This window comes from Ictalurus furcatus, chromosome 10 (assembly GCF_023375685.1).
Source record: "Ictalurus furcatus strain D&B chromosome 10, Billie_1.0, whole genome shotgun sequence".
NCBI lineage: Eukaryota > Metazoa > Chordata > Actinopteri > Siluriformes > Ictaluridae > Ictalurus > Ictalurus furcatus.
Genome location: NC_071264.1, coordinates 10,564,429 through 10,584,350, shown reverse-complemented (window position 1 = coordinate 10,584,350; position 19,922 = coordinate 10,564,429).

The window sequence follows — 19,922 nt, the reverse complement described above, 5'->3', positions numbered from 1 at the left end:
ATGTTAAAATACATCCCCTTATTCTTCTAAAGCCACTTAAAGCCACTCTTACAAACATGTTTTCTAAGTCCTGATGTATTAAATGCAGCAGAAATGTAGCAAATCACTGGAGATAGTCAGGTAGTATTTCAGCACACACTGCTGTACTTTGCTTTTTTCTTTTTTTTTTTTTTTTAAACAGTCTCAGCAGATTTAAATGCGCTAGTGATGGGCCGGCACATCAAGCTGTCTGCAAGGAAAACATTTTCACCTACAGCAACCTGACAGTGTGGAAGAAGCACCATTATTGCTGCATGCTTAATTGAACATTCATGCCTCGCGTGAGTATGCGTGTGTGTGCAGTCATGCACTTCTGTCTTGTGTCAGGTGGAGATGTGGCATATCACTGCAGAAAAATCAGTGTTCTACATGTAAATGATGTGGCTACAAAGACAAATTTTCTAATGGTCTGACATGACATCTTTCTCCCTGTCCAAAACTGGGATGCAGTCTGTTGAGTTCTAATTTTGAAGGGCTGTAATGAGAAAGTCATGTGAACATATCGTAGAGAGATTATTCTGAGAGAGTGTTCAAAACAAAAATGGATGTCCATTTCATGCACCTGGTTATGAATATCAAATTCAGGATAAGCTGCATTTTGAAAAAGCAAACATTAAAATGCTAAATATTGCGGTCGGCTGTTACAGAGTTGCTTTCACAGCAGTAACAGTGGTGGAATAATGGAAAGTATGGCTATGGCTAATTATTTAAAAGTGCACAAGCAGGATCTGAAGGACTAATATTGCTCATAATTTTAGTAACAGCGGCAGCTTTACTTTTAAATTATTTGAGTTTTTATGTTTTACATTTTCTTTTTTGCATTGGTTTTCCCGAGTTAACTTGATTAAATGTTAATATTAAATTGGTCATGTTCATTTTCAATTTCCACTGCAAGTAAAAAAAAAAAAACCAGAAGATATATTTGATTATAGATCCTTTTTAATTACAGAATACAGGAATATCTCAATCTACAACCACATTTAGGATTTTCCTCATTTACATAGTAGAAGGGGCTTAATATGAAAAGATATTTTAAAATAATTTTCACACCAAAACTGCCAATCGAGGAATCTGAACGTTTTACTTACCTATTTATATGGGAAAATGTAAGGTTGTACTTCCTTTTATTCAGGACCCTCGGGGCAGGACTTGTGGAGTTTTTCCATTAGTTCATTTCCTTGCCAAATAGTAATAGTAAAGTGTTCACATTGTGACCATGACATCACATATCAAGCCTATAAAAGGTCCTGACTACAGCACACTGATCCTCTGTGCCATTTTTGTCTTGTTGAAGAATTTAAGAGGTTAAATCTGTACCAACATATAGAGTGTGTTTGGGCATACCATATGGGTGATGGTAATTCCTTTATTTGACGTATTACTTTTTTCGCGATGATTGATTGTGTCATTGAAGAAGTAATGTGGCTTATTGTTTGAGTTTGGTATGTAGCAATGTGGGTGCTGTGGACACAGTAATTAATCTTAGAATCCTAATTTTGTCAAATTTTACAACCTTTTGTGAACTTTAGGCTAAAATGAAACTGTTGGTTCTTCCAAGCATGGAAAAATGGACATGATAAGTGCCCAAACTGTTTGGGACATGAACATTTGTGACAGGCACTTACAAAGCCTTGCCCTACCTGGAGCACAATGCTGCTGGCTATTCATCACCTTCTGCTGTTGAATGGCTTCAGTGAGGAGTGAAATGAGCAGCAGGTTTGGCATCAGAGCCTGCTGGGAAGAAAAAGGTAAGCTCCTTCACTGCATTTTAGCAACAGGAACAGAAACAGGCAGAGGAATCTGCTTTTCAGTCCAGTGGAAGAGGAGTGAGTGTCTTTACCATGTTGGAATGCAGAATACAGGAGATGGCAGCAGGTATGGGCCAAATGCAAGTGCAGAGCTTGAGGCATAGCCTACAGCTGCCTCATATACAGAAACAGTTAACTTTCAGAGGTTCATCTCATTCTCTGAGCTTGAGGTCCACTTTGGGCGAGAGTACCAATAGATTGCCATTTGAGCATCTGGTGATCAGAATATAATGCTGGAGTGTGACTCAACAGCAGTGGCAATTGAGACTGCACCAGTGAACCTAATGCCGGATCTTCCACTTGTCACAGCTACTCGAATACCTAACCTAACTCATGGTATAGATGTTGAAGTGAGTGACTGGGCTATCACACAATGTATTGACTGCATTAAAGTGCTCTTATGCACACTCAAGAGCACATTAAAGCTGTGACCTGAGGAAAGATCATGTATACTGGCTGCAATGGCAGATGTGGAAGTGCTATAGTTTAAATTAATGCCTCTAGTACAGAAACTAATGGTCTCTTTAGTAGTATAGGCTGATGAAACCCTGCCTGTAAATGTGTGTTATGGAGCTGAATATGAAGGAGCAAACATTGATTATAACCCTAAAACAGGGTTCCTGCAAAGCTGGGTTTCAAAAACCCAATAGCATGGATGGAGTTAAGCAGCATACAGAGGTTAATATTGGTGCCACCATGCAACCCAGAAGACTAATTTAAAAAAAAAAAGTATCAGATCAGAGCTTGACAATGCATACATGATTCCATTGCATGATTAATCAAATTAGAATGCTGTGGCCTCTTAGCATCGTATCTGAAAATACTCACTTAGTCAATTAGTTCATTGCTGACCAACCACCCAATACAAGGGTCTGCCCACAAAGGTGCAAGACCCATGCCAGAAGTTCAGCTCAGGTTCTTTTTTAAATAATTTTCAATCTACCCCATGGAATCCACAGCATCTGTATGCAAGACGCCTAAATGTGTGCTTTCTGCCTACTATTGTATATAGTATATTGGTTGTAATGCAAGAGGTAAACAAACATGATAGTTTGTAACCATAGATCTGAAAGATAGCTTTCCACATTTAGGGGAAATGGGATACAGGGCATTTCTCTGCTTTCACATCAGCAGAATGACATACCCTTCCCCTTGGTTAGCTTTGGCACATATGTTATTCACAAAGGGCTTGTGAGTCATAACAGAACCTGTACAACAACAGGGTCTGTGCATACTCCTTTATCTGGATCAGTGGCTGCTGGGCTATTACTATTAGCAGGTGTTTTGCCAGACAAATGTGCAGATAACACATGTGGAAGTGCTAAAAGGCAATCATGAAAAGAGTCAACTGACTGTCGCAACTCACATGCCCTATGAATCTTCTTGAAAAAAAAAAAAACACAGAGACTTTGGACACAGTAATGAAATTGTGAGTGGCCACACATCATATATGCTGACTTTCACATGTGTCTGGTTGGGATATTATCTGCAGTTCCAGTACTGAAACTGGATATGTTGCACATGCAGCTTAGAACCTGTCAGCCATATCACAAAGGCAGGTGTCACTAGTAGTGTGTGCACACCCTGAGGCGTTGGTCCAGCACACATTTTTCCTCAGCAAAGAAGGAAATTTTTAACGACAGATGCCTCCCAGCTAGGCTGGAGGAGTGTGTAAAAAAAAACTTGGCAGTGAAAGAAATGAACTCTATGTAGCTAGTGCTGCAACATTTTTAGGAACTCCTAAGGGGGGTCACAAACATTGGTGCAGATGGACAACACCATGTTGGTTTATATCAACCACCAAACGGAAACAAAGTTGCAAACAATGTGAAGGTCAGGCAAATAGTTTCTGGAAGTGGACACCTGTCTTAAAATATCCTATCCATCTGCAAATTTACAGTTAGTTATTTCAGCTAAGAAAATGCCTACAGAAGAGCAAATGTTGTTCTATTTGTAATGAGACAGACATCTCACTGTCCAGTGCGGCTCACGGACAAGTCAGGGGCAAATATTTTGGTGATGGCCAAGATTCGGTGGTGCACAATTAGCCAAACCTATAGCTGAATGAATTTCTTCTGCTAGTGCTACTGTGGATGATGTTGCATTACATCCAACGGGACTATGTAATCAATGTGCTGCGAGCTCCATTATGTCTTAATATAACTTTTCTTCTTTTTTTTTATGAATAGACCTATCGAACCAGACCTGCAGTTCAAACTGTGGCACAATAGACCACGTACCTTGAAATTATGTGTCTGGCACTTGGGCACAACACCAGCATGTGTACAAAGAGTGTAATTCCAGCATATGCAGCATCTACATACCCGTTGTATGACGTCAAGTGGAAGGTTTTCCCAAATTTTGCACTATATGGAAGTGATAGTTAAATGATGAACCAATGATTGTGTGCTTCGGGGACCACCATAAAGTGGTTCTGCTGTCTAAAAACAGGTTCGCCTACTGGGTAAAGGAAGTGCACAAGCATACTTGAATGTAGGTCAAGAGGCATCTTGTTCTGGTAAATGCCATCCGATACACTTTATGGCTACCTCCAGAGTGGCACTAAGAGGAGTGTTACATTTGACAGACATTTGTGTTACAACAACATGGTGTTCATGTCTACATTGTTCAGATTTTACAGAGATTGTTGATTCACTGCAACATATGTGCTCTGTGGTGAATTCAAGTGATCCTTATCCTTAAGTCGTTCTTACAATCAAAAGAATACAATATCAGAGCTTGAATGATTTTTATCCTTACTATCTTAAAGTACATTATCAACACATTGAGTGATTCTTATTCTCAAAAAAGTATGGTACAGAATTTTTTTCTATTTGAGTGCTGTCTGCTATTGTCTGCCAAGGTCATCAGGATGTGACATGAAACCTTGTGACGATACACAGCCTACACTAGGCCTGAAAGAAACCACCCCAGTGATCAAGAACAAAAGAAAGGTTACATATGTAACCTTGGTTCTATAAGTGAGCAGAGGACTCCAGGCCACCTGGGTCACTCAGGTCGACAAGAATGGCCAGAAGAGGAGTGTGACATAGTGGAAGCCTTTTCTAACCTTTTGTATGAAGTCATGGTCATGAAGTGACAACTTTGCTATTAGTACTCTTCAAGGAAATTAACAAATATGAAAACTCCAATGAGAGAACGTGAGTAACCTTGAGTATGCATTTTTGAATTGTAATATATATATATATATATATATATATATATATATATATATATATATATATATATATATATATATATTAGATAGGACATTAAAATAATTAACCAGTAGCCATTTTTTATACTTTGTCTTCTGGAGGTTCACTTTTTTAACTGTTTAATCCTGTAAAATTTATGATTGATTCTGCAAAAACTACAGCATCTGCTCAATCAAGGAAAATTCTCTCATCTTGTCTAACATTGCAGCTCGTCTCTGTCTTAACAGCTCAAAGTTTCCACAGCACCTGTTTTTCAGCCCATCAAGTATTTATGATCCTATCTAATTTTAGCCAGAACTCTTAACTGGCCATGTTTCACAATGCTAGAACGTTTGTTATGATGATGTTCTCTGTCTTAAACCTGTCTCTAAGATACATTTATTTATTTTTTTATTCATCATTTGATTTACATTCTATTAAATTACTTCTTGACTGGTGGTAACTTCAATCCACAATTATTCTCTTTGGATTTTGTCTCAGTCTTTGTTTGATTTGAATCAAATAATCAATAATCACATTCTTTTTTTGCACATATTTTGCATACATTGTTTAAAGAATAGCCTGATTAGTCACTGAATGCCAGGGTGGTATTTTGAAAACGGTTTTCTCTGGAACAGGAAAAATGAAACCCTTGGAAATGCTGACATTTTTGCAAAATCACTAGGGAGACTAATGCTGGTGCCACACTGTTATTGTCATAATAGAATTTTTGATTAAGCAATATCAGTATGTTTCTTTTCTTAAAGCTCAAACACTACAACACCCAAATAAACTTATCTTCCTTACCAGTCACACACCAGTCCCTTTCCTGACCCATGGTAGCATGGCATCATCTGTCCTTAGCCATACATCCCCATAAGAATTGCTTCCTTTGCGCTACAGTAGAGCAATAATTCAGCCAATGCTAATAAGCCAAGCCTGTGGGGACGATGGCAGATGAGCCTGGCATCCAGACAAATTCGCCACTTGACTTTTCTTTCTTGTCGACATGTGCTACACAAGGGATTTTCGGCGGCAAAGGCCCCTTCTCTCTATTTGAATACGATATCTGTTTGAGTGAACACTGCAAGAGTTGGCGTAGGTACAATATCACTTGTTTTTTGCTTGACTGCTCATTTAAGAAGTGTTGAAGTTGTGCAAGTTCCCCAGACAGCTGGGGTGTTAGACAGTGGAGTGCCACTCCATTTGGTCTCTTGCTTTTTTCTCTTGCCTTCTTTTGTGGTGTTCCAGGCCAGTGCAATGCTCTGAATCCCAGGCAGTGCTGTTCATATCCATAAATATGATGTACATGCATGAAGCCCACTATACATAGTACGGAAACAACACAGAAGTATTTAACAGGAAAATATTATAAAACAACATATGAACATATATGATAGAAGTGCATTTAATAAGGTATATTGATAAGGGATTTTTTTTTTCTTTTCTTTTTGACTTCAGTATCATAACAATGCAATTTTCTTTTCTTTCTTTTTTTTTAAAGATAGTTCAGCAAAATTTTAAAAAATCTTGTATTGCATTTAAAGGGAAACAACTTCATTGTCCTAACCTGTATAGTATAACATGAATAATATGAAACTTTTTTTAAATTGTTGGCAATACATTTACAGGAGGGTCCAAATGCCCCACTACTCCCATAAACCTTGTAGCTCTTTGCATAAACTGAGCTTAATGATATCAAATTATGATGCTATTAAGAAATTCTTCTCCCAACTAAAAGCAGTAATTTACCAAAATGTCCTTCTAAACAAGTTCTTCGAAAAAGTTTTTTTTTTTTTTTATCACCTTTGTAGCCTTTCTTTCAGAAGGGAAAAAAATAAGACAAAATGGTGATGGATGGCTCTGAGACACTGAGCAAGCAGTGGACTCTATCACAGCTGTAAGTGAGGAAGGAGATCCATTTGACAAATACAGTGTCCTGCACATACAGTGTAAAAACTGTCTGACATCTTGACACACTCCTCTGTTGACAGGTTTGGCAGGATGTTGGAAGGGCCAGCAACAGAGCACAGACAAGGAATATCTGTGAGTTTTGATGACTATAAGTCTTACTTTCGCAAAGAAAGAAGAAATTCAAACCTGAGCATGACACTAAGATTAATCTTTATATTATTTCTCAGCAGTGAACACATGCTTATTGTACAATTGTCTCGCCTCAGCACCATCTCCTTCCTGCATGATGCATTTAATTCCACAGTATAACACGGCCATATTGATTATCACAAGTGTACAGCATGTTAGATATACTGCATCAGAGGTCTTTACAAGTGTGTGAGAGAAATAGGATTCAATATACACTTATCTAACCAAGGAGCTCATTTCCATTTCAGGTTAAACCCACCATCAATCTTGTGCCAAACTCTTGCAGCGCACTCCTTGTGTATGACTGACATATGAGAGCATGTGAAGAGCAAGCAAATTGATTCAAGCACTTGTCTGAGTCATGACTGTAATTGCTGGCAATAAGCTGTCATTTTCATTGAAGGTTTTTAAAAAGTTTTTTATTTTTTAAATCCATTATTAACATGGTCTTAGCAAGTGTTTAGGCGGTAGTAGAAACAATGACTCTAGCATTCCACAAGCGAACCCTCTCCTGAGTCAGAGGATTTTATTTATTAAGTTTTTTTTTTTTTTTGTTAAGTTTTGAAAGTCTGACATGTGTGATTTTTGCATGATGTTCCTCTCAGCCTGGGAAATTATTCCCATCGACCGGACTCGTTTGTTTTTACACTTCAAAGGAAATGGTGAAATATTCTGCTTTGTTTATTTGAAAGGCAGCACTTTTCTTTAACTGTGTTAATTGTCCTGGCCAAAGACGTGTCAATACAGCATGCTGTCGATTTAGAAGTTAACAGGAACTTTAGCATGCTGGCATGCTCTAAATGATTTAGAGGAGGATTTTCCTTCAACGTTTTACACATTACTCTTAATCACACACACTTCAACTTTTTTGGCCCATTTCCCTCCCTCATTTCCTCTGTCTTCAGGCTGACAGTGACGGATAGCAACATTGCTACTATATCTCCACCACTCCAGACAGGAATATTATCACAGGCCTGAAGAAAAGCCTGGAGACTTTTCTGGAGAGCCAGTTTATTTAAGAACAATGGAGCACCTGTCTGGAACAGAAAAGCCTGTGTGAAAGCGTACGAAAGCAGTATGTGTGGTAGAAATAGGATTGAGAGTTATTCACTTAAAAAAAAAACTTTTAATCAGTTAATATACAAACTGACTGATTAAGGACTCCAGACGAACTAGACAAAAATCAAGCCTTCCAGGGGTGTTTAATTAAATTTTATTAAATAATAAACAGCAGTGTTAGAAAGTGTGTGAGATTTAGTGACATGTAATTAAGCTTTAAGACCAGTAAAAAATATAGTATACGATACCATAAATATAGCACAGTATACTGTTTTAAAAATTGCACAAGTAATTAAGTACATTTATATCTACAGGTCTGTTGAACTCTCGATTCTAATTGGCCAGAAGGTGCTGATTAATTTTGTTATACCAGCAGCTCTGACAATAGTGCTGTCTGTAATTCAAATCACATGTTTATATTAATGCAGTCATTCTAATATGTTATAGTTTGTATAGTAAAAAACTTATTATGATGAACACTCCATATAATCTAAATCTAATAACCAATAAATTAAAAATCATGTTGTTATTCAACAACAACAACAAAAGACATATAATCATTGATATGGTCAATTTTGTATGGAAATGTTTATTTAACTTATTATGGAAGGAATCTCCAGTGTCAGTGCTTTGCACCATGAGAAAGTCTTCAGGACAGACTTCAGGATGGACTTTGCACTTTACAGTTTTTCTGTGTTTTTTATTTCATTATTTTATTTTATTTAAATTTAACACAAGGAAAGAGAATAAAAGAGAGGTGGAATAACTATTTATAGCTTCTATAATGTATCTGATCACAGGAACTTGTTTCACATACATTCCACAAAATGAAATATAACTATGAATTGATTTTTTTTAATGTAATCGTTGGCAAACACTTCAGGACATGCTGTTATAGAATAGTAATTAACAGTAGTGTTTTATTCATTACATATTCTATCATATCGTCTTATTAATTACATGCACCTAAAGTTTCCTACTTTATATATTATTCATGCACTAGTTCTATACTTGTTTTGAAGAATATTGAAAATATTATTAGCAATACAAGGACAATAAAAAGCAATAATAAAAGGAACAATTGAAGCACAAATTAAAGGAAAATACAACATTGGTCTTAGTAAGGTGTTTGAGTACTATGAGCTTTGGCATATGTAGGACAAGTAGACCTAAACCACGGTAGCAAAATGCCTCCCACAGCCACCAGTTTTGCCTTTAATTTGTCATAAGTCTGTACCTATTAATGAAACTAAGCTGCATTTGAAAAATGTGCTTTTATTGAGTATTAAACAAGCTCTCTCCAATCACAAAACTATACAAATCTGGGAGTCTAAATATGGTTCCATTGATATAATTTAAATTCTTGATAAAAATTTATTCTGACTGTACTGTGTACAGGATATAAACAGGATGTGCACACATAAAACATCAACGTGCACATAGAAACATCATCATAATCATCAACAACAACAACAATGTAATTCAATGTAAACATAATGACTATACATGAGTATGAGCATACTTAGAAATATGTTTCATAACTGTGCTATTATATATAAAAGTACAGTATGTCTAAACGTTAACCCATACTTTATGTGACACCTAGTATACTTTAAATCAAGTATACTTAAAATGCAAATATATCAAAATGAATCCGAAAGAACAGTATAGTTGAATATTTAAAATAAAATGTGAATAATATAAACACAAGGAACACTGCTTCCTGGTGGGGGCTTAGCCCTGCTTACCTATTTATACCAGCCAGTGCTGAAAAGTACAGCCACTAAAAGACGTCACATTACCAGACAGGTTTTAACCACCAATCACAATAATACAAACTTTGCAGTGGACAACCAAAGTACATGGAAAGCTGCAAGGCATTGCACAGTTCACATCTATATTTGGAGGTGAATTGATGAGAAAATTCGTGATGAGAATTCAAGAAAAGTGGAGTTGAAGTATTTGCAGTATTGTCAGACTGAGATGTGTGTGAAGGCCATGAGGTGCAGTACATAACAAAATGATAATGCTGTCCTTTAAAGAGGAATAATGCCACTCATTTTCCTACCATTAGCCTAAATTGTACATTCCAACAGATACTTCAAAATGTCATAGATAATTGAATTTTTGTAAATGTAAAATATATTAATTGAATACATGAATGGGAATAAAAGACTTAGCAATTCAATTAAAAAAATATAAAAATGCCATACAAGCTTTATCCATATCCTTTTTTTTTTCTTTTTTTTTTTTTGGTAAATTGTACATTTTATATATAGATTCCACCAGAAGAAAATATGCTGCATCTTTCCTCTGGGACTAGGCATTTGTCAAGTAGACTAGATGAGATAGGGCAGAGGGAGAATATATATTTTCTGCTCTTTTTTCCCCTAAGTGAGTACAAGCCTAAGCTAAAGTTTGATGGCTATGCTTCATTAGGTCATGGAAATGGAGGCCAGCAAGTTCAGTAGCCCTGTTCTGCTAGCATCTGACAGCTGGCCTTGTTTTACATTAACCACATTAATTCAGATGCTCCTGTCAGAGTCAAATGTCATTCTGTTAGAAGGGTCGAGTAGAGCCTTGAAGCAAAAACAGCATTTTGGAATGATGGCAGCGAAAGCAGGTTAAATACCTTGATATTTTCAGAGACAAATATAAAGCAATCAAAATTAAAGTTGACAGATGTAAAATTTTGCAAATGAGTACGATGTATTACAAATATTACTGTAAAGCATTTTTTAAAAAAACTTCAATTGCAACTGCAAGAGTGTTGAATGATCAGAAGGGATTTTGAAGTATTTCTGGAAAAACTATGTTCAAGTGAGGAATATTCTTCAAATCAATTGGGTAAAAGAGTCTTCAAAATAAAGGAATGGAAATAAATGACCGACCCTGTGAAGTCAGTGTTAAGAGAATAAGTACAAGTTTAATCATAGGAATCAAAGAATGTTAAGAGAAATATAGATAAAAGTAATCAGTCTCACAAAAATACCATAAAGTTAAGATCATATTAATCGGCCCACCAGTGGGCCGTCACGTTGTTATGTGCAAAACTTTAACATGTGCACAGCTTCTGCGTGTATGTAGGTACTACATACATGCATTATACCATTGGAAAGCTATTCTTATGATTCGAGTGATATAAACTGTTTCAAGATACAATTGCAACAGCAGCTACAATCAACATCTCTGTCAGACCACCAACATACAAATAAACATTTATAAAACTGAGGCAACACACCTATGAAGCCTCATAGTAGCCCACTGATCCATAACATCCTGACAAAAACAGTCTTGTTACAAGGGAAAAGGTCCAAGAAATCCAATTATGTAGAAAGATTTAGTTCAAAACACATTATTACATCAGTAAATACCCACGGACTGTTGCTGCATCATTTCAAATTACCGGCAGATGTGCCTAATCTTTCACATATTCTCCATTATAACTTCGGTTCGCTTGTGAATATTCTTTGTTACTTGAGTTCATAATGGCTGCTGGACTCTGCCCTTGTGATTGACACCTCAGTTGAACCAATAGGAGCTTCCATGTCCTGTCCATAGCCTTCAATAGCCAATGAGTCCATGCTGAAGGGAAGTGCCTTCCCCCTTTGCTTACTGAAAAGTTCGAGCATGTTGCAACCGATGGTGTGGATGACTGGCTTATTGTATAGCCAATGAAATTCTGAAACATATGATATGCTGCTTTAGGGGTGAGTTTCAACACAAAGCGTGCAAAAGTTTCAATTATGACTTTACATATAAATATACATTTTGTAGATTGCTAGATATGCAGTATGAGAGCTCTTAGTGTCACCTTTCATTAGTGTCCAAAATTATTAGAAAAATCAAGAGTATAGGTGACATACCCTTAGAAAAACATGTGTAAATTATTAATTTTCTTTGGTAGTGTAATCAAATTTGAACTTGGACTAGGAAAGGCTTCATGCTGTGCTCCAATTGTGTTTTCCAGCTAATAGCTTCCAGATGTAGTCATCTGCAGGCATCTGTATGCAAAAAAAAATAATAATCAGGCAGAATAAAACCCTTTTATTTCTGTATGTTCAAACGTCTATTACTCAATACCAGTAGCACTTCTGTGAAACTTCACAGTGACATCTTTCAAAAGAGACCAAAATCATGCATGTCCTCAATGGTTCAAGAACAGCTTTAATTTTACTTTGGCTATGCCGTAGATAGGCGTTTTAGGCTAATTTTACAGGAGCTAATGAAAGACAGTTTAATATGATGCTCGTTCTACAATTTAGCTGTCTTTGTGCTGCAATGCTTTTAAAAAACCCAGAACCTAATCTAGGTTTCAGATTCATTTTATGTAATCTGAATATATGACTTATTGAGAATCTGAACTACTTCAACACTGTATTGCTGTTATTAGAATAAACTGGCCTTCATAGAAGAATGCATTATGCACTGAATGAATACTGCAATACTTTTGCACTCACGATTTCTTAAACTTAATAAAATGCTTCTTTAAAAATTCAATTCCTTGAACAAAGAGCATTCTGAGGATGTTGTTAGACCCTGAACTTTAAATGAAGTTTACATTTGAATTACATGACAGGTAAATGCTGGAAAATAATATTTGTGCTGAATATTCAGCAGTGGTTCAGGATGAAATTAATAATGACCTAGCCTCAAACAAAAGAGGCTATCACACTTGACTTATGCCACAGGCTACCATCCAGGGAAATTTTAGCGTAACTGTGTTATAGGCAATAAAGAGTCAACAACATGCAGTTATTCAGCACGCAGTCTGGTGGCTCATTTTGAGTGGTTTTAGATGTACCTTTGTTCCGCTGTGTTTGATACAGCAGGTGTGTTTCCTGTTGCGAGGTTCACACAGATGAGGTAATATCTTTAAGCAGGGTTGACAGGTTTCAGCAAAATTTCACAAAAACCCCAAAATCTCAACAACAACAACAACAAAAAACCCACAGAAGATCTGAACCTAGCCTAAAACAAATTGGCACTGGAAAAGGGAGACACATTTTCCTTCTTTTTCTCAGCCTTTGCATAAGTGAATAAGAAACAAAGTCAACATGGTGCACATGCATTTCTGATGTACTATCATTATCCACTCCATAATCCGCCCTTCCCTTTCTCAATCTTTTAAAATATATCTTACAATAGAAATAGTTCTGTATATTACAGACACACTGTCTGCACTTTTTTGTGGAAATGTATTAAATTTTATTGCCATTATTTCTTATAAAACAAGCTCTCTGTAGTCAGAGTATTTTTAAACAAGCCCAATTTGGTGTGAAGGTAACAGTAGGTAAAGGCAACATCTAATGTACTACGAGTTGTGACAGATGTAAATGTGGTAGAACATATTTTTTCAGAGGCAGGCAGACCAATCCAAAATGTGAATCAAATGGGAACCAAGCAGAGAACAGAAATGGCTCGGTAGCATCAGGTAGACAAACACTGAACAATACTTCGCACAAGAACAAAGAAACGATACAAACTAATCAACTGGCCAACTCAAAACAGGTGCAAGTAATCATGGCACATTAGGAACACAACCAATGATAAGACAAGGGAGGATACAAGACATGAACCAAAACAAAACACATGTAGCAAAGTAAACAAACACGTGACAAAAGGAAGTGCACGCCAAGCAAAGCAAGGGGGAAATCCCAGACAACCCGCTACTTCTGCTCCACTAAAAATGTTCGTGGGTCAGTGTGATTCATGACCAATGAGCCTCTATCAGTGCATGTTGCAGTTCCTATTTATGACCACTAGGTACAAATGATTCAGTGGACTATTGGCTTATACACACAGTATCTGTCAAATAATAACATAAAAAAAAAATTGTTGGTCACTCAACTGAAATTAGTATTTCAATTGAATTGAAAATCTAAGGAGTAGGGAATGAAGACTTTATGAAGGATTAACATTTGTTGAATGGCTGATAAATAAATGATGGCGCAAGCTACCAATGTCTCTATGTTCTATACTGTTCTTCCAAAGTATTCCTCCAGTGGTGTTTTGATGATGGTGGTGGATTGCACTGTCTAACACATTGCTTCAAAATCTCCCATGTGTTCAGATTGAGATCTTGTGACTGTGAAGGTCAAAGCTTATGATTTACATCATTTTCATACGCATCAAAATGCCTCTCGCAGTATAACAGAGCCACCAGTTTTTTCTTTGAATTCATTATCAATGGAAAGCTGCAGCTATATAACATGATACATATAACTTATCAAGAGTTAAAAGAATTTCTGTCATCTCCCATATTAGCCATGAACCATAAAACTGACAGGCATATCCCCTAAGCACAGTATGCAAATCATGCTGTTTATCATGGTTTTGTCTCACAGGTTTTTTTTTTTTCATGTTTACCCTCAATAAACTGTTTATATTTATCAGGTTTGTCATAAAGTTTTACATAGCATTTGCCTATTCATGCATGCAGCATGATAAAATTAGCATTTCATTATTGCCATAATTAGTCAACGAAGAGCAGATCGTTCATCTCAATGTTAGGACTGATTGCACCAGAGCATTTTTAGCCCTTGAGATGAATGCATATGAAAGTTTCCCTGGTGTTAACAAATGGTTTCCTTCATTAAAATTTAAAGAATGTGTGACAGAATAAAAGACGGTTTTGTACTCTCTGTTTGCGTATTCACTGTCATTATTAGGACACAGGCTTGTAGAGCTTCTATTGAAGATCATGAAAGAACCCATTCTGTATGAGCATATCTTATTATTTCTGTACAGAAAATGATTGTAAAGCCCTAATGGTGGTGTACATGCAGTTGGATTTAAAGCTGATGCAGGTCAATTTATTTTGAAGTTAAGTTCATCCAAATCTTTATTTCTATGGCAATGTGTAACTAATTAAATATTGCACAATCATGTTTTCATTATTATGAGTGAGTGCAATTTCATACATATGGAAAAAACAAAACAATGATTGCTAACTTTAAATGCGAATTCCTAAAAAGGTGCAATTATGAGACCATATTGGTGTGACTGCTGGAAAACGCATCTCAATTACAATTTCCTCTTGCCTGAATGGTCAAAATGATCCTCAACATAGAGAGCTGAATGCTATTTCCTTATGAATATTCTCCACAGTTTTTCCTACTGCCGATGGTAATGGCTCATCACCAGCTTCCTCACTGGCATGGTAACAACCTCCTACCCCCTTGGTGCAGACTGTTTGTAAAATATAAGAAGATTATAAGGGCTGCAGGGATGCAAAAACCCCCTCTGGTTGATATTTGAGGAGTTCATAAACCATTTGAATCAGTGATAAATTCTAGTCGAGCTGCCTGTGCACATATGTGACAACTTGAATTATGTCCCCCTCCTTACAAAGAAAGCTTTGCACTAAACTCAAACATATGGTGTGTTTTTCACTCCACCATCCCAGCCTATAAATGCTACTGGAGTCAAATCATTCCCAGAAGCAGTTACAACTGCAGTGCCCACAAGCTATATATGAAACTCGATTGCTTCCTCCCTGTTTCCAAAGACCACACACCAACGTAAAAACCTGCCATCCCAGGATCTCATCTAAATGTTAGCGTCTTATTCAATTATTAATCCACAGATTTTCTTGAACTTTTAGAAAGGGGTACAGTACTGTTTTTATTAGCTTTTGTAATGGCTGGTGGATAAGCTTGTCCAAGAGCATTGTGATCATTTCCATTTTTATCAAATCGGCTTATTTTCACATACGGATATACTGTGTTCAGGAAGTCACTTTGTACGCCACAGAGCGGTAGTGCTTGTCAGCATGTATGAACAGACGTGCTTGCTTACAGAGATAAAGAACAGGAAGTCTCATTCAATGAAGAGTATCCGAAGATCCTTATCCGAGAACTTTAAGAAGACGATTTGAAATCTAATCTCTTTTGGTTTTAGTATACATATGGACAGAAAGTACCTGGGGACGCCATTCAGCTTCTGTGCCCTCAAGAAATCATTGGACTTTGCAGCTGAGGTAGAGTCTTATGAAAATCCTGCAGTAATCCAAGTTTGCTAAAAAAAAAAAAAAAAAAAAAACCACTCCTTTAACACTTGCAGTAGTCTTAAGGGAAAAATGAGAGAGAGACTGGAAGAATAAAAGTAGAGAGGAGAAAAAAAGGAGAAAATCACTGCAGGGCATGCTGGACAAACGGTTATACTTCCCCTCAGGCAAGGGCCTACATGACAATCCACTAGGTTGTAGATTTGTCATTTGTCATAACATTGAGATGGAAAGAGTCTAGAGCATTATAATGTATTATCATTTTTAAAGGGCATGTTTCAAGGTGCAAGGACACAGCACTTCTCTATTAACTGCGACTAGTCAAGAAGAACCTTGTTCTTATTCAATCATGCAGATTTGAAGAGCGAGCACTTGAGCCCTCAGTTGGCTTGGGATCTCTTGAACTCACAGCAAATCACAAAAAACATCTCCATCCTTTTTATAGACATTTTTAATCATTTATATTTACAGCATTTAGCTGTAAAAGTAAGTTAGTCTTTATCCAACATAGAACAGTGTTTTGTATATAAATAGGCCAGGGTCAAACATGAAATACTATTAGGAGTTAGTAAAGCAATGAAAATAGGTTTGTTATTATTATTATTATTATTATTATTATTATTATTATTATTAGTAGTAGTAGTAGTAGTAGTAGTAGTAGTAGTAGTGATTGATTTTGTGACTAGAGAGGAGTTAGAATAGCAATATAAACAGAGCACATGTTAAGAGTTGTACTTCATATTATTATTATTTATTCATTTTTATGAACAACACTGAGACAGAAATTCTTGAATACACTTTAAAACATTATACTTTTATGATTATTTCTGAAATAAATGATTACTATAAGGCACATAATACATTTTTAGATTATATGGAGTATTTAACTTAATTACTCGTTCCTGTATAGTCAATAAAGAAAAAACGTTGTTTTATTTTTAATGAAACCAAATTAACCATGGAGAATTATTTGTCACTTTTGTAATTATGCTTTTACAAACAAATAAACAGCACCAGTGCCAACATCTGGATCAGTCAGACTAAATTATATCAGGATGTTGACTTGCTTGCTAATTTTAACTGGCATTCTTGCTGCTATTAGCAGTTATTTTCTCTGCACCAAATTATCGAAACAGTGTTTAATCTATTCAAGGTATGTTGAAAGTATAACATCTTAACAGAAGGTGTGTTTTTAAGGCTATGTTGTTTTTCATTTCCTTTTTGGTATTAAGATAAAAAGGTCCAACTTTCGGAAACTTCCTGTTAAGATCACCGAATTCATATAAAGTAAATGTATTCGGACAGGTATCTTTACTATTGAAAACCTTTCAGCCTTTTATAGACGCAATCTGACAGGAAATCTTTGAGAGGCAACCAAAGCTAACTGCCCAGAGAGTTCAACCGTCTGCCCTGGCTGTTGGAAATGCTGAGAACTGCCTTCCTATTAGTCAAACCACACAAGCGTCTATCCCCCTATCCTCCCACATCACCCCCATGACACACACACACACATACACACGCACACACACACACACACACACACACACACACACACACAGACCAGGAATGAGCTGCCTGTCAACTCTCAGCATCCCAAACTGTCAAGCAAAGCCTGTTATTTAGCACGCTCCTCACGGGACACACACACACACACACACACACACACACTCACTCACTCACACATCTTTTTAGGCTCTTTTTGTAAATAGGCAGTAATCTACGATGTTATTGCCTTTTCAAGGATCATAAATCTAAGCATTTAAGTGCCCACTGTGCCCAGCTGATATGTATTATTACAAAGTGAGAGATAAAACACTGGTATTCTTTCCTGGCAAACGCAAGCTCCTTTCATAAAAGGAGTATGCTTAGATAATTTATAAATGATCTTTAATGCCAGTGGAGGCCGGGAAAAGGCTGGTAAAATGATCTAAATACAAGCGAAGAAGGACACGCAGTCTCTCTAAACTGTCTACAGATGTACAGGATTTGGGGATTTAATAACTCAAATTACATGTTCGCTGAAAAGATCGTACTTTTTTTTTTCTACAGAAATGATCATGTTACAGATAAGAGTCTCTATATAAGCGCAAGGAAGCTTAACATATCTCAAGACTGTCACACTGACAATGACATAAAACTGCTTCACAAGCACTTCCCCAGCTCTGCTGCTCTGAGGCACACAGTTCACAACCCCAAATTAGATTTTTTTCAAGGAGAAAATTTATACCAGAACCAGGAAAAGGAAAGGACATGTCTGCCTAAATCTAGCAAAAGTAGTTTTTCAGCTCTCAGATATCGGAAGACTCGGACAAGTACGAATAACCGACAGGTCACGGCATCCTCTAAGTATCTCAAAAGGCAGCATCGTTTGAAGTCTTTCCATCACAAGGTCTTAATGCTTGATGGCAAAAATGAGAGAATTGCACTTAAGAAAACAAAATCCTTTTCTACAGGAAAGTTAATGCACGAATATCTAGGAAGAAATATGTTGTCCATGAACCTGTATTTCATTCTAAATGTTTACATTTGAGTTTAAATTGAAACAATGCTAAAATATCTTTGTGATTGGGTTCAGGAACTGGAAAGCATGTGAAGAGGTTTTTGTGCAATATATATTATCTGTATAGCTGATAAGTAAAATGTAATAAAATTTAAACATTATATATATATATATATATATATATATATATATATATATATATATATATATATATATATATATAAAGAAAATATATTTTACTTTCCTTTACAAACAATCAAATGCTATAAAATAAGCAAGATGACATAGTGAACAGGACATGAGGGTTAAAATGCTCTTTAGGTGAAAAAAATAAATAAAAATCTGCATTAATTCACAACCAACAAGCTGTGCTTAATGAATAGAGGGAGGTTTAGTCCAAAACAACATCCACATATTGTTGTGAAGGAGTATATTATTTGACCTGTAGCTGGATGATTCCATGATTGAGATGCCATTTCTGTCCCGCTGATATTACATTTCTAAATGTAAAGTAAAAGTTAAGAGACATTTTAAACACAGGTAAAGTTTCCTTCACAACAACCTCTCGGCATATTTCAGATAAACAACATTAAAACATGACTAAAGCATACCTACAGCATTTGTTCCTGTCTCAGTCCACTATAACTACACTTTACCCTACAATATAATCATTAAAGTATTTTTAAAAATTGTATTTATTTTGCCTTAATGTGTGATTCTGTTTAATATATCATGCCTGAAACATCATTTTCCATGAGTAATCTGTTATCGGTTATGAAAAATATACATTTTAGCGTGCCACAACATTCACTCAACATTCAGCACTTGTCTGGACACATTCATCAGGATGATTTAAAATAGTCCACAAGTCACATGATCAACAGGAATTTGGATGGTCAGTTTCCTGAAGATCACGTGAAGAAGAAAATTTAGTTTTCGCATTCTTTATTTATGTTCACAAATAATGTGATATTTACTGATGAGGTCACTTTTAACATAGAGCAATGTTGTGCAAATTGTACATGCATTACTTACATATATATATATATATATATATATATATATATATATATATATATATATATATATATATATATATATAATTTATACATAAATGCATTATGTGTATTTGCTAATTCTGTGTAAAAAAAAAACAAAAAAAAAAACACCTCATTTAATTTAAGAATAAAATGCAACCATTGTCAGCA